Below are 12,105 nucleotides of genomic sequence, written 5' to 3'. Positions count from 1 at the left end.
ACCATGTGTATTTTTTCTAAATAAAGATGATATTTTGAATCTCAACAATTATTAATATAATTGCAGGATGTCCACTAATTTTATTTCATTACAATTTTTCACTTTAAATACATGATAAATAAAATTTAATGACTCAACAGGAAGTGTAAGTGCGCACACCACAGGAAACAGTTTAAACCAAAAGATCATCCCCAGTCTTCCTTGTACCCACCTCTCTTTCTAACTGATGGTGGGGGGGGCCTGCTCAGACTCGGGGTCTTTCTCATTTTCGAATGCGAAGGCGCGTTCCTAAAAAGTCCCCTTCCCAGGGTCTGGTAGGCTATGCACGTGCCTGCGCTGTCATGACAACGAATAGGAGGGATGTGAACGATTTGTCTGATTTAAAGTCATATGTGCATTATGGCAGATAGAGACGTTTAGAAGTCAGAGGAGGTACTAAATCCGTTCAGATCACAGATAATCTCCAGCTGTGTTATTAAAATCACAGCAACAGATCTCATGCTAGAAACATTCTGAGCAGAATACAATTAAAACTAGAGAGGTTCAGCTGATGTGGGGTCTGATTATATTTATTAAATCGGAATCGCCACCACAGTGTTAAAGTCACTTCCGGTTCTGAATCGGACTCGAAATGCCGGACTTACCGCAGCTTTAGGGTCCCCCCCTCACCCCCCCCACCACCCCAGGCTCGTGTGGCTGCCTCGGGCTCCAAAGATATAGAGCGACCAACATTTTTTGGAGCAACGCATTGGGTTTGATTAGCGGGACACGGTCTCATTTGCTGGACGCGTGAATGGGCTTCAAACGCCTGTGCGCGCACGCGCGACGCGGGACGGGTGGTCACCCTAGTTATGGTTGGATTGCTGAGGTTCACTGCTGGCCTGAAGTTTTTTAGGTCAAACACAGCCTGCATGGACTCATAGGTTGGACCGCTGTGGCCTTCTTTACACGCCAGTTTACTATAGCAAAGAGACACTGACGAGAGAGAGGAAGTTTATAAAAATATTTGACTATTGAATTACACCTTAACTACACTTTTAAATGATTGTGAGAAATGAAGAGCAGCTTTCTAATTACAAAGCTATACTAAATCATGTGAAACAAATTGCTGTGCAATTACAGAACTGCTTACACTTGGAGTATTTGTTGACTGTAAGTGGCTAAACAGAATATTATTGCAGACATAAATATCACAGACAAAACAAAGAAATCTGTATAACTTGGACATGTGAGTTTTGAATAAGAATTGCATCATTAAATTGATTATCTAACATAATTTCAAGTATTGAGATTTATGGGCATAGGGTAAATAAGGTCTCAATTGCATCCTGAAACTACTTAAAGATGTTCTTCACAATGTGGCATACTGTCTTACATTTGTGGAAAGATGTTTTCATTTGGATATCAACACTACACATGATTTATTACAAACGTGAAATGTAGGATAGATAAATGACTGATTGTTTTTCTCATATGCAAGAAATTAAAATTTTCCTGGGCAAAATAGAAACAATGACATAACATTGTAAGGATCATTTAAACTTAAAACAAACAGAATAAACTGCCAAATTAATTGTAACAAAATAACAGTACTTCATATTATTCATATGAGGAGAAAGAGAAACCTTTCAGAGCTAAACATGAGTCAGCCACAAAGAAAAAAATAGTGAATACAATTATTACCTGAGATTAAGAGTAAACCTGAGATGACGCTGATACTCTGCTGAGACAGACTCATGATGATGTTTCTGATGGAACAGATATCCTCCACAACCACCAATCTGATCAGGTGTAAAGCAGAGAGAGCTCCTACTAGCAGTGTTAATGCCCAAACACTTGTTTTTGCCACTTAGCAAGGACATTGAAATGACTAATGTTTATTCTCTGGAGACTTACCCTGATCTTAACAAGAACCACTACATGCCTAATCACAGCCCAGGACATAACCCTAACAAAAACTAAAAACCAAGGTATATCACAAACATGTAATAGTTTATGTTTTGTCTACTCAAATGTTAAATTATTCTCCATTAATTGACTGTTTGACCAGTTTTGTCCCCACAACACGAGTAACACATCCTGAAATGCATACACTCACACGCAGACTATACCTCTACAAACAAACACAAATCTCGAGTTACAATTAAGTACAATAGTTAAAATAGCGTAATAGTCTTCTTTTAATAAAAAAAAAGTCCATGTAGATTTCAAACTATGGCAAACAGACAAGGTACTTATGTCTGTAGAGGACTTCAACAACATAATCGAAATGAATGACTAGAATACATAAGACCAAAATTGTGGGTACATGCAGATGGGATCATGAACCACACACAGCATGGGACTTGTTTGTTCCAACATTTCGGGGAAGACTCAACTTTTTTATTTCCAACCCCTCCACCTATGGGAGTTACAATGTGTTACATTTATGCTGTTTTAGAAGTGATGAACAGCCAACATACTGTCACAAAGTGTGTACAGTCCTGATTTCCCATTATGCCTGCTTTTCCTACCCTTTAGCACAATGCTCAACTTCCACAGCTCCTGGCAGCCATTCTCCATCTCCATCCATCCAACCAGCATGTCCTCGACGGCACTACTTGCCCCAGTCCCAACCACGCTCTCATTTACCTGAGAATTGATTCACTTGTCTTTATAACCTTGCAGATATAACTGCACATTTCCATCATTCCTGACAGATGGTCAATGCCTATTTAAATCACCACCATTTACTTTACATTCCATTTGCTCGCTGATTCTCTTCCATTTTTGACAGGGCGGATCTTGTTCTTGACTTGCTTACCTTGTGTTCATGTTTTCTTATTTAGAGTGTATCCATGAACATCTATGCAGATGTATACATAACCAGTAATGTATGTATTATGTGTATAGAAAGAGAACTGGAACACACACAACAAAAATTTCTGCACCGCCATAACCAATCACCAATTTTTATTTTTACACCTCCACCATGGGAATTTTAAAAGAGTCCATTCTAGACAAAGAGGGGGGCTTTGAGGACTTCTTTTGTTGGGCAAGCCAGATGAAGCCAGCAGTCAGTGCATTGACGGCAGACATCTGTGCTCAAAGCAGACGCAGGCCGTAATATAATTTAACACAGAAGGGTAAGTGACATGGGGAGGAAGGGGCGAGCTGGCTCTGTGTTGTTTGAAATTAATTGAAAGTCAACAGTGACCATGCAGGCAACTCATAGTGCACTTTAAAGTTGGGCAGGTTAACCGAGGGGGCTTATGGTGACTGACTCCCTTTTGGAGCCAGCCTCAAGTGGCATCCAATGAACTGCATTTGGCACTGGTTGAGTACGATCTATCTTAGTTGGAGAGTGTGTTTCACTTTTGAAAATGGGTAGCTCTAGACACTCGCTACATGTATAATATGTCATTCGTGTTAGCTAGACACAACTATTCAAAGATGACCCCTTCTCACCGCGCAATGAGAGAGAGAGAGAGAGAAGACCGGGAGGAGAGAGAGGAGAGAGAGAGTGAGAGAGAGGAGAGAGGCGAAGAGAGAGAGCAGAGGGGAGCATAGGGCAGTGGTGGTCAAGTGAGAAACAGGAAAGCAGAGTAAACACAGCTCTTGTCTGATTGTTTGTGGTTGTATCCTTTATAACACAGATAAAAGATCCACACCTCCGCACAACCTGCAGAAAGGGGCGGCATGGCTGTGTTTTTGTGAATGCAATGGCTAATCTGTTGCCGCATGAGTGCAAACCAGACCACAAGGCCAACACTAAAGACATAAAAAAAAACTTTAATCAAGAACCAATACAACAGTAACAACAAGTGCATTTGGTTAGATGCTTTAGGAAACACTTTGGACATAACAAAGTCAACAATGCATCTAGTTGTCACAAGGTTTTTTTGTGGAAATGACGCCCTGGAGCCTAGACTCAGGTCAAAGGCTACTAGAAAAATGGTAGGACAATGATTGTGTCCGGTTCACTGAAAACCTAGAGGGGTTGCGGTAGGCACGAGTTGAAGTGTGGAAATATTGGTTTCTTCGACTGACAATGCAAGAGAGAATAAACAGAAGTTTTACCATTCGAGGTATAGAATCTTCAGGCCTCAGTGACCCTAAAGCATTACTGTAACAGAAGTAAACAAATAAATACACAAAACATTAACATGAATGTGAAAGGGAACAGTTCAGAGGGAGGTGTGATAACGTTGCTGTCAAATGCAAAATTCAACCAACCTTGCATCTCACCTATTATTAGCAAAAGGAATATGAGAAAGATGTAACAATTAAAGTTAAAAAATAGAAATCAGAAAAACAAACTGGAAAAGCAAAATCAGGAGTGTGGTATGACGCCCCAGATAATGATGATGGTAAAGAAGCGAACTGTATATGAAGAGGATTGTAGGGAGGAACACGGCGGTCTATGATGAAAACCCACTGGACCACTCCTGAGCTCGATGGCTTCTGCCCGATGTTGCTCTGACAGAAGCGGACGTGCCTGAGGTCTCTGCAGGCTCACTCAGATCTGAGGGCTGTCCTCATTCTAGTGTCTCATCCCTTTCTCTGGAGGCTCGCTGCATACGCCCACCAGAGAGAGGAGACTTCATTTCTGTACAAGGAGATGAAGGGGGAGGCGATGCCAACTGTGATTGTACAGTATATATTAACCTGTGTAAAGAGTTCTGCACAATGACTACTTGTAATAGTTTCACCTGTGTACTACCTACATACCTACTGTACATACTACCTTGTGCGGAAGAATTTTGGATGACCGTGCCGTCAAGATCTCTGGGCTTTGGAGGAAGCCGTACAAGGGGGCCGAGGATGTGAAGAACAAACACTCGGACCCAGTGAGGGACAGGAGAGGAGTGAGCAGAGCCACACAACAGGTTTGTGATGAGGATAGTCTCCAGAAGACTTGCCACCATCAGAGCTAGGCAAAGACTCAGGAATACGTCTGGGATAACAATAACAACTGCTTTTTAAAATTCATTTTTGTAAAGCTGTTTCACAGACAACTACAAGTATAATCCAGGCAGAAACATCCACAATTTTAAAGTCATTGAAAATACTATTATCACAGCGGATATCAGTTAATATGGCAAAATGTGCCAGCAAACAATTGCGTTTTACTTGTCAGGCAGGATCATTCATTTAGAGTGTGGTTCTGTCTTTATGAAAAGGTAAGTCCGATATCCACTCGCCTTTTAGCTCGGTTTTGATCTCTACTAAAATTCCAAGGGAAATATTGTATCCTTAGCTGCTAAATTCTCACTGTGTTCACCAGCAAGTTGCTAACCTTTGGCTTTATGGGGTTTGTAGGCCAGGTATTTACTCAGGAGAGTTCACCCAATTTAAACGCAAACCTGAAACTGGAAGCTAACACTACATTATTAGGAGCTACACAATAACTATATGATACAACATGTATACATGTGCTACAATTAACTCTTGCACTAGTAGGAGGTATTGTTGAACTGACTCATGAGAGGTATGGTGTTTCCAGTAATAGGCGCAGGTCGTTCATGAGGAGCAGGAAGACGTGTAGCCCAGGATGAGGGTCATCTTGAAGGAGGAACGGTCCACAGTTGGGGAGGCAACAGAAGTGAAGAGGTCCACTGTGATGGAAGCAGCTGGGGATCAGCAGTTCACCATAGAGGGTAGCGCCCGGCGCCGACTGACACCTGTAGTAGTGTCGACAGAATACAGCAGCTGGTAAACCTAAATTGACTTGTGAACTAAATATGACCTAACATCACTGTTTAGTCAGTCTTTACATTTTAAACAGACTGAATAGATTTAATATGTGGAGGTTTATTAAAGGTCCCATGGCATGACAGTTTCTTCATTGAGAGGTTTTTACCATTAATACACATTCCCCCAGTCTGCCTATGTTCCCCCTATGGCTGAAATGATGATAGGTGTAAACTGAGCCCTGAGTATTCTGCTCTACCTTTGAGAAAATGAAAGCTCAGAGGGCCGATCTGGAATCTTGCCCTCATAACCTCATAAGCCTGACCTCCCCTTTTCTCTGCTTTGCTGCCCACAGATTTGTCCCACCTTGAGAGAGAGACATAACCTTTCAAACGAGCAAAGGGGAGTTGGTTAAGGCCACACCACCTGCCTCCACTCGCCCCACTCTCTCCTCAAAGCTACAGACTCAAAAATGACATATCTAAGGAAGCTTATGTGGGACTGGCTCTAAGGGCAGGAAATTCTGCACCAGAATTTGGGTAAGAGACTTTAGATATGGGGATTAGGAGACCACTAAGGTCTTTATAAAGAGATTCAGATACAGAATTAGGGGAACCACCAAGGCCTATATAAAGAATCCAAAGAGCCCATGCATGGGACCTTAAGTATGACAGGTGCTCCTAGAATGTTGTCAGTTGAAATATCTTTTAGCCAAGAATTGATTAAAGATTTACAAAAACTGCAAATGCCTGTGTAACTGTGATGATTGTCTCACAATTAAAAACTCTAGAAGTAAAGTTACTACTACTACTTACATCCTAAAAAAACAGACTTACATTTTAACACAGCATAGAATACTGTCTGCCAATTGTTGAGGTAAAAAAAAACAACTTAGTAGAGTTTAATGCTGTAAGCATGACGGTGTTACAGACAGTATTTATGTCCACAGTGGTAATGATGGACATGCATCTTCAGTGGACAACTGTTAATAATTCATATATAATCTGTGATGGATTACAATTTAAATGTTTCATTTAACCTTAATAAAATTTGTCATCTCTCTTTATAGTAAAATATTTGTTTGAAAGACTTTCCAAAACATTGTCCAATCCTGTTCCTCTTGTATCATCCTCTCATTCTCTTGTAAAACAAAAACAACAAGAAAACACAACAAGGTTACAGTCTACAGTATCCTTACATAGAAGCGAATCTCTTGGTACAGCTCGTCTCCCCATAGGTACATGTATGTCTCGTTGTGAGTCCAACTGTTCCCACCCCCTTAGTGTCATCAATTTTTAGGAGAATGTAAATATATCCTCTACAGTTGTGAGAGGCCAATTGGCAAAAAACAGTCACTGAAAGAAAAAATGATTCAGTCAATGTTTTTGTGCAATCACAGTTACATTAATTACGAAAAATGCCTATGTGCACTACAAAATGTACAGAACCTTAAAAAAAAGATGAAACAAACATAATCAATCGGTATTGTATATAATAAGTATTTTAAATTCAAGAAAAACATCACAAATCAGTTTTGCTTACTAGAGAGTAAGTAGAGTTGAAGCTAAACGCAGGTCTGGATATCAAATGGAAATGTGTAGATGTCGAGCATGCAGGAGCTGATCACTTGCACAGGCTGTTCATCAAACACGAAGCCATAGAAAACAGATAAGCTGTATGGGACAAATGGAGCTGTGTTCTTCTCCATAATAGAATAGAAAGAAAAAGAAAATGCATAAAAGACAGTAAATTTGATTGATATCTACTTTATTGTAAGAATAAACACAATGGCTATATTATTCAGTTCATTACAGGTTTTCAGTAAAAAAAAAACAGAAACAAACTGCATATACTGTGTACAGATTTAGTGAATTCATAAGAAAAAACTAAGGAGCAAAAGTTTCAAGTTAAACAAAGTGTATGAAGTTCTTAAAATATGACCAAATGTAATTTGGAACACTTGAATTTAAAATGTATCCATGACTTGCTGACAACACAAAATCACCAGTACACCTCTTATGTGGGTGCATCCTAGGTCAGGCCAGTGAAATGTATAAGTAGATCCACAGCTTTGGTGAACTGCTCTAGAGGAGAGGCTACTACAATTCATTTGAAGAATCTGGTACCCAGAGCAGATTCCTTGGAATTGTAATCCATGAAGAACCGCACTGTTCTGGGTCCCACCTGACAAACTCATTTCTCCATTTCTGCAACACAAATTAGACAGATACAACACATATGTACCTGGCTACATACAGTATAAAACTACAGCTTTCACGTGATACAGTAGCTGGTGGAAATGTTATAGTTCTTTAGATTTAACTACAGCAACTGCAGTATGTCTTTGTTAACTTTTTATAGCCAATAATAAGTTACAGTATTTGATTCATTTTTGTGGAAGATTACAATGTATCTCATGTTCTATGGCTGGTATACAGTAGGAACATTTCTTAAGACGGGAGAGAGATGAACACCTATATTATTTCTAGTAAACTGAGAAGTTTATTGTGAAGGAAATACTTACTATTTTTTGCCAGATATACGTTTTCAGGAGCTGGGCCTTTTCATCCTACAATAGAACCAACATTCCGTCAGATGCATTCCTTCTTTACAAACATTTTATTTTAAGAAACACAAATTGAAATAAAGTGGAATTATCCTGTTGGCTGTCATTAACCAAAGTCGAGTTATGTGCAAAATAACAGAAATGTATTGTACTTAAAACAATTGAATGAATAAGTTGTTAGGAGTAGGTACACTTTTTACGCCTAAAAGCAATTGAATATGGCCTAATGGTAAATTGGTTAGGTTAATGTAGCCTTACCACCCCCAAAATGCCAAACAGAAGGAAGTCAATGCTGACGTTGGTGGGGGTTGACACATTTAGGACAGGTCGGATGGATTTCATGTTGAAGATTGGGTCGAGTGCCTGGAGCAGGGAAGGCGGGTCAGGTCGAGAGCAGTTCAGCATGATGGAACTGCATGGAGCTAACAAGGAAGACATGAGAAACAAAAGCCAGAGAGGCAAGTGAGAAATAACAAAAAACATTCTGCTCTAGTTTTTAAGACTGATCTGCTTTATTTTTTCATCGGTTAATGACTTGAACATCATTACTTTTTTTTGTCAAGATAAGACTTTCTAAGTACCTTAACTTATAAATTTGTTAAACGTGATAAAAAAAAGTTTTGCCAGGAATCATTTATCTAAGTAACTATTTTTTCATCTGTTTGTTGTAATACTCATTTTGTGTCAAGAGGCTGAAGTGCACCCCTACCCCATGTTCTAGCGCTTATTAAAAACGTTTCTAGCCAAAAGAAAGACATGACAGTAAAGTTACATAAATTGCTAGCACACAGCATGATTATTATGTTTGAAATAAATGTCAATCGAAAACTAAACTGGAAGGAAATCCTATTTAGAACATGAGGTAATGGTGCACTTCAGCCTTTGAATTTCTGGCTGAAATGAGTGTTACAAAACAAACAGAAAAATGATCTTGACACAACTCTTTCATTTTTCACCTTTTCTTAAGTCATAAACACAGGAGAGTAAACAATTCATTCTCGCACACAAACACACAGACACATAGTATCAAACTAAAGTACTTACCATGCATGAGCACAAAGATGAAGATGAATAGAACCTTAGAAGGCTTGACTTTCAGCGGCCAGCACTAAAAACATTAACATTGGGTCAAAATTGGTTGTTAGTTTGAGTGTGCTGGTGGTTTGGGCTGTTGTGTAAAGTTGTCTACACACATTTTGCAGGGCAAATGCAGACATGATCTAGTTAAGTAGATGTATGACTATATGAATAAATATGAATAAATGTTAAAAAAAAAAAATGTTGCTCTTAAAGACCATCATCTAGAGTTGGGTTCATTTAAAATGTGGCATGCCTGAAAAGCCCTGAATCCCACAAAGTCCCAACAGAAGAAGCCATCAGAAAATATTAGTTAAATATCTTTTATTTACCACCCAAAAGGGAAAGTGTGAAATTTCAAGTTTGAAAAATCAATTTGTATGGATTTGCAGATTTCAGTTTTACAAAACCCATAAATGTAATAAAAAAAATGTATTGGAAAAAGTTTTTTTTTTCTTTTTTAGAAGTTCAGTAGAACTGATTTATATATATGTATGTATATATGTAGAACTGTATTATATATATTTCATAGAGTTTGGATACAAGATATGGCTGAAAGTACAGAGATGTATGTTGGGTTGATGCCGCAGAATTGAGTGATGAAATGTGTGCTGCTTTGATTTTTAAAATGTGTTTTGTTACTTATTTCATAATTTAAAGATATTGTTTGCGTAATAACAATAGTATATAGGATTCAAAACTGGCATTAAAAGGAATGAATAAATAGGAAAACAATTGGAACATGAATTTTATGTTTGAAAATAAATGTCAATCGAAAACTGAATGAGCTTTTCTTAAGTAATTTTATTTTGTACACAATGGTTGTCCACCATTTTAGAGTGGCACAAAATAACACAAAAGGCTTAGAACTACATCTAATTAATGTTGTACGGTTATTTTAATGTTTAATAACTGGAGAGTATGTATTGTCTTGGCTCCAAACAAAACAACAAATCTATCATGTATTGATAACAAAATCAACAGACGTTTGTCACTAGCTACATGAAGGGAGCCCATTAAAACAGACAGCAGCGCTCTATTGACTGTATGAGTTTACCCAGATAATGATGATGGTAAAGAAGCTGACTGATATGAAGAGGATGTAGAGGAGGAACAGCAGGCGGTCTATGATGAAACCCACCTGGATCCACTCCTCTGAGCTCTGGCTTCCACCCTGCTGTTGCTCCACCTGAAGGCGGACGGCCTGGAGGTCTCTGCCCAGGCTCCTCAGCTCCTGCAGGGCCTTGTTCTCCACCGCTGGCCCCCTCTCCTCTCGAAGCCCATCATCAGCTTTTTGCTGTGCCACTGCAGCATTGGGTTTCATGTCTAGTTTTCAAGGAAAAAAATATTGAAATTTAAAAAATTAAATTTACTCCTTCAATGTGGTGTATTATTATAAACAATCATGGTAACCCATCTGATTCACTCTGAATATTCAGTCATTTTCTGTAATCTTTTCTTGCTACATTTTGTACGCAGGTATTAAACCACCTGAATTTCTCAGTTCTTTAGTCTTCTGAGGCAGGCAAATGAGACGGCCCAAAATTTGAAGAACAAGCACTTGGATCCAGCGAGGAACGGGAGGGTAGTCAGCAGAACCACACAGCAGGTTGGTGTGAGGATAGTCTCCGTAGACTGGTCACCACAGAGCCAGCAACAGAGAAGAAAACATCTGGCAGATAGAGACAGGGTAGAAGTTTGCACTTTCAATGTGTTTACTGAATATTCATTATGCTTGTCAAACATGGAAATCACTCTGTACCCTTTCTGGGAATGCATATGTAAATTAATTGTAAATCTGAAAAATTTTTGCCCACATTATCTGTTTATGGGAATCAAAATTTCAGCCAATTTTAATACTTAAGCACATGGGGCTTTGGGGCAGGTAGTGTGAACAAGATATCGGAAAGCGTGTGTTTTTCTGCAGTGTAACATGTTTCAGTAAATATAGAGAACGTTCGCTGAGTCTGAATAACACTGACTTATGAGAGGTATGGTGTTTCCAGTAATAGGCAGCAGGTCATTCATGAGGAGCAGGAAGACGGTGTAGCCCAGGATGAGGGTCATCTTGAAGGAGGACCGGTCCACAGTCTGGGGAGGCAGCAGGAAGCTGAAGAGGTCCACTGTGCTGAGGAAGCAGCTGGGGATCAGCAGGTTCACCACATAGAGGGTAGCCCGGCGCCGCACTAACACCTGTAGTAGTGTCGACAGATATACAGCAGCTGATAAACCTAAATTGACTTGTGAACTAATTATATGACCTAACATCACTGTTTAGCTCAGTTTTTTCCATTTTACACAGACTGAATAGACTTAATATGTGGAGGTTTATTAAAGGTCCCATGGCATGACAATTTCCCTTTATGAGTTTTTTTTAACATTAATATGCATTCCCCCAGTCTGCCTATGATCCCCCAATGGCTAGAAATGGTGATAGGCGTAATCTGAGCCCTGAGTATCCTGCTTTGCCTTTTAGAAAATGAAAGCTCAGATGGGCCGATCTGGAATCTTTCTCCTTATGAGGTCATAAGAGTTTTAATGTCTGCAAAGGGAAAAAACAAAACACTTGGCCAGGAACCTTGTCTTTGAATATTTACTAAACTGTCTGACCATTTAAATATTTTGCTCGGAAATAATGTTTTCATAACTTTGTCCACATACAGCATTGTTGTTGTAGCTGCTCAATTAGAATTTGAATAGGACTGATATTTCTAAGTATGTTGGACAAATGCAAATAATTTCACATCAGGTTTGCTTAATCCCAGCCTGATTACAGTACATCACTCTTA

The 12,105-nt window shown here is 39.2% G+C and overlaps 1 long non-coding RNA gene and 1 pseudogene across 1 annotated transcript; both read right to left on the bottom strand.

The window, feature by feature from the left end:
• Window positions 1-12,105, bottom strand: part of LOC116695329 (5-hydroxytryptamine receptor 3A-like) — a 176,825-nt pseudogene that overhangs the window by 66,192 nt on the left and 98,528 nt on the right.
• Window positions 7,797-8,693, bottom strand: LOC116695337 (uncharacterized). The gene is made up of 3 exons (XR_004333432.1): window positions 8,498-8,693; window positions 8,198-8,242; window positions 7,797-7,880 (listed from the first exon to the last, which is right to left on the bottom strand). It is a non-coding gene; the product is annotated as an uncharacterized LOC116695337 (long non-coding RNA).

The sequence above is a fragment of the Etheostoma spectabile genome, chromosome 9 (genome assembly GCF_008692095.1).
Source record: "Etheostoma spectabile isolate EspeVRDwgs_2016 chromosome 9, UIUC_Espe_1.0, whole genome shotgun sequence".
NCBI lineage: Eukaryota > Metazoa > Chordata > Actinopteri > Perciformes > Percidae > Etheostoma > Etheostoma spectabile.
This window is presented reverse-complemented; position numbering and strand designations above follow the sequence as displayed.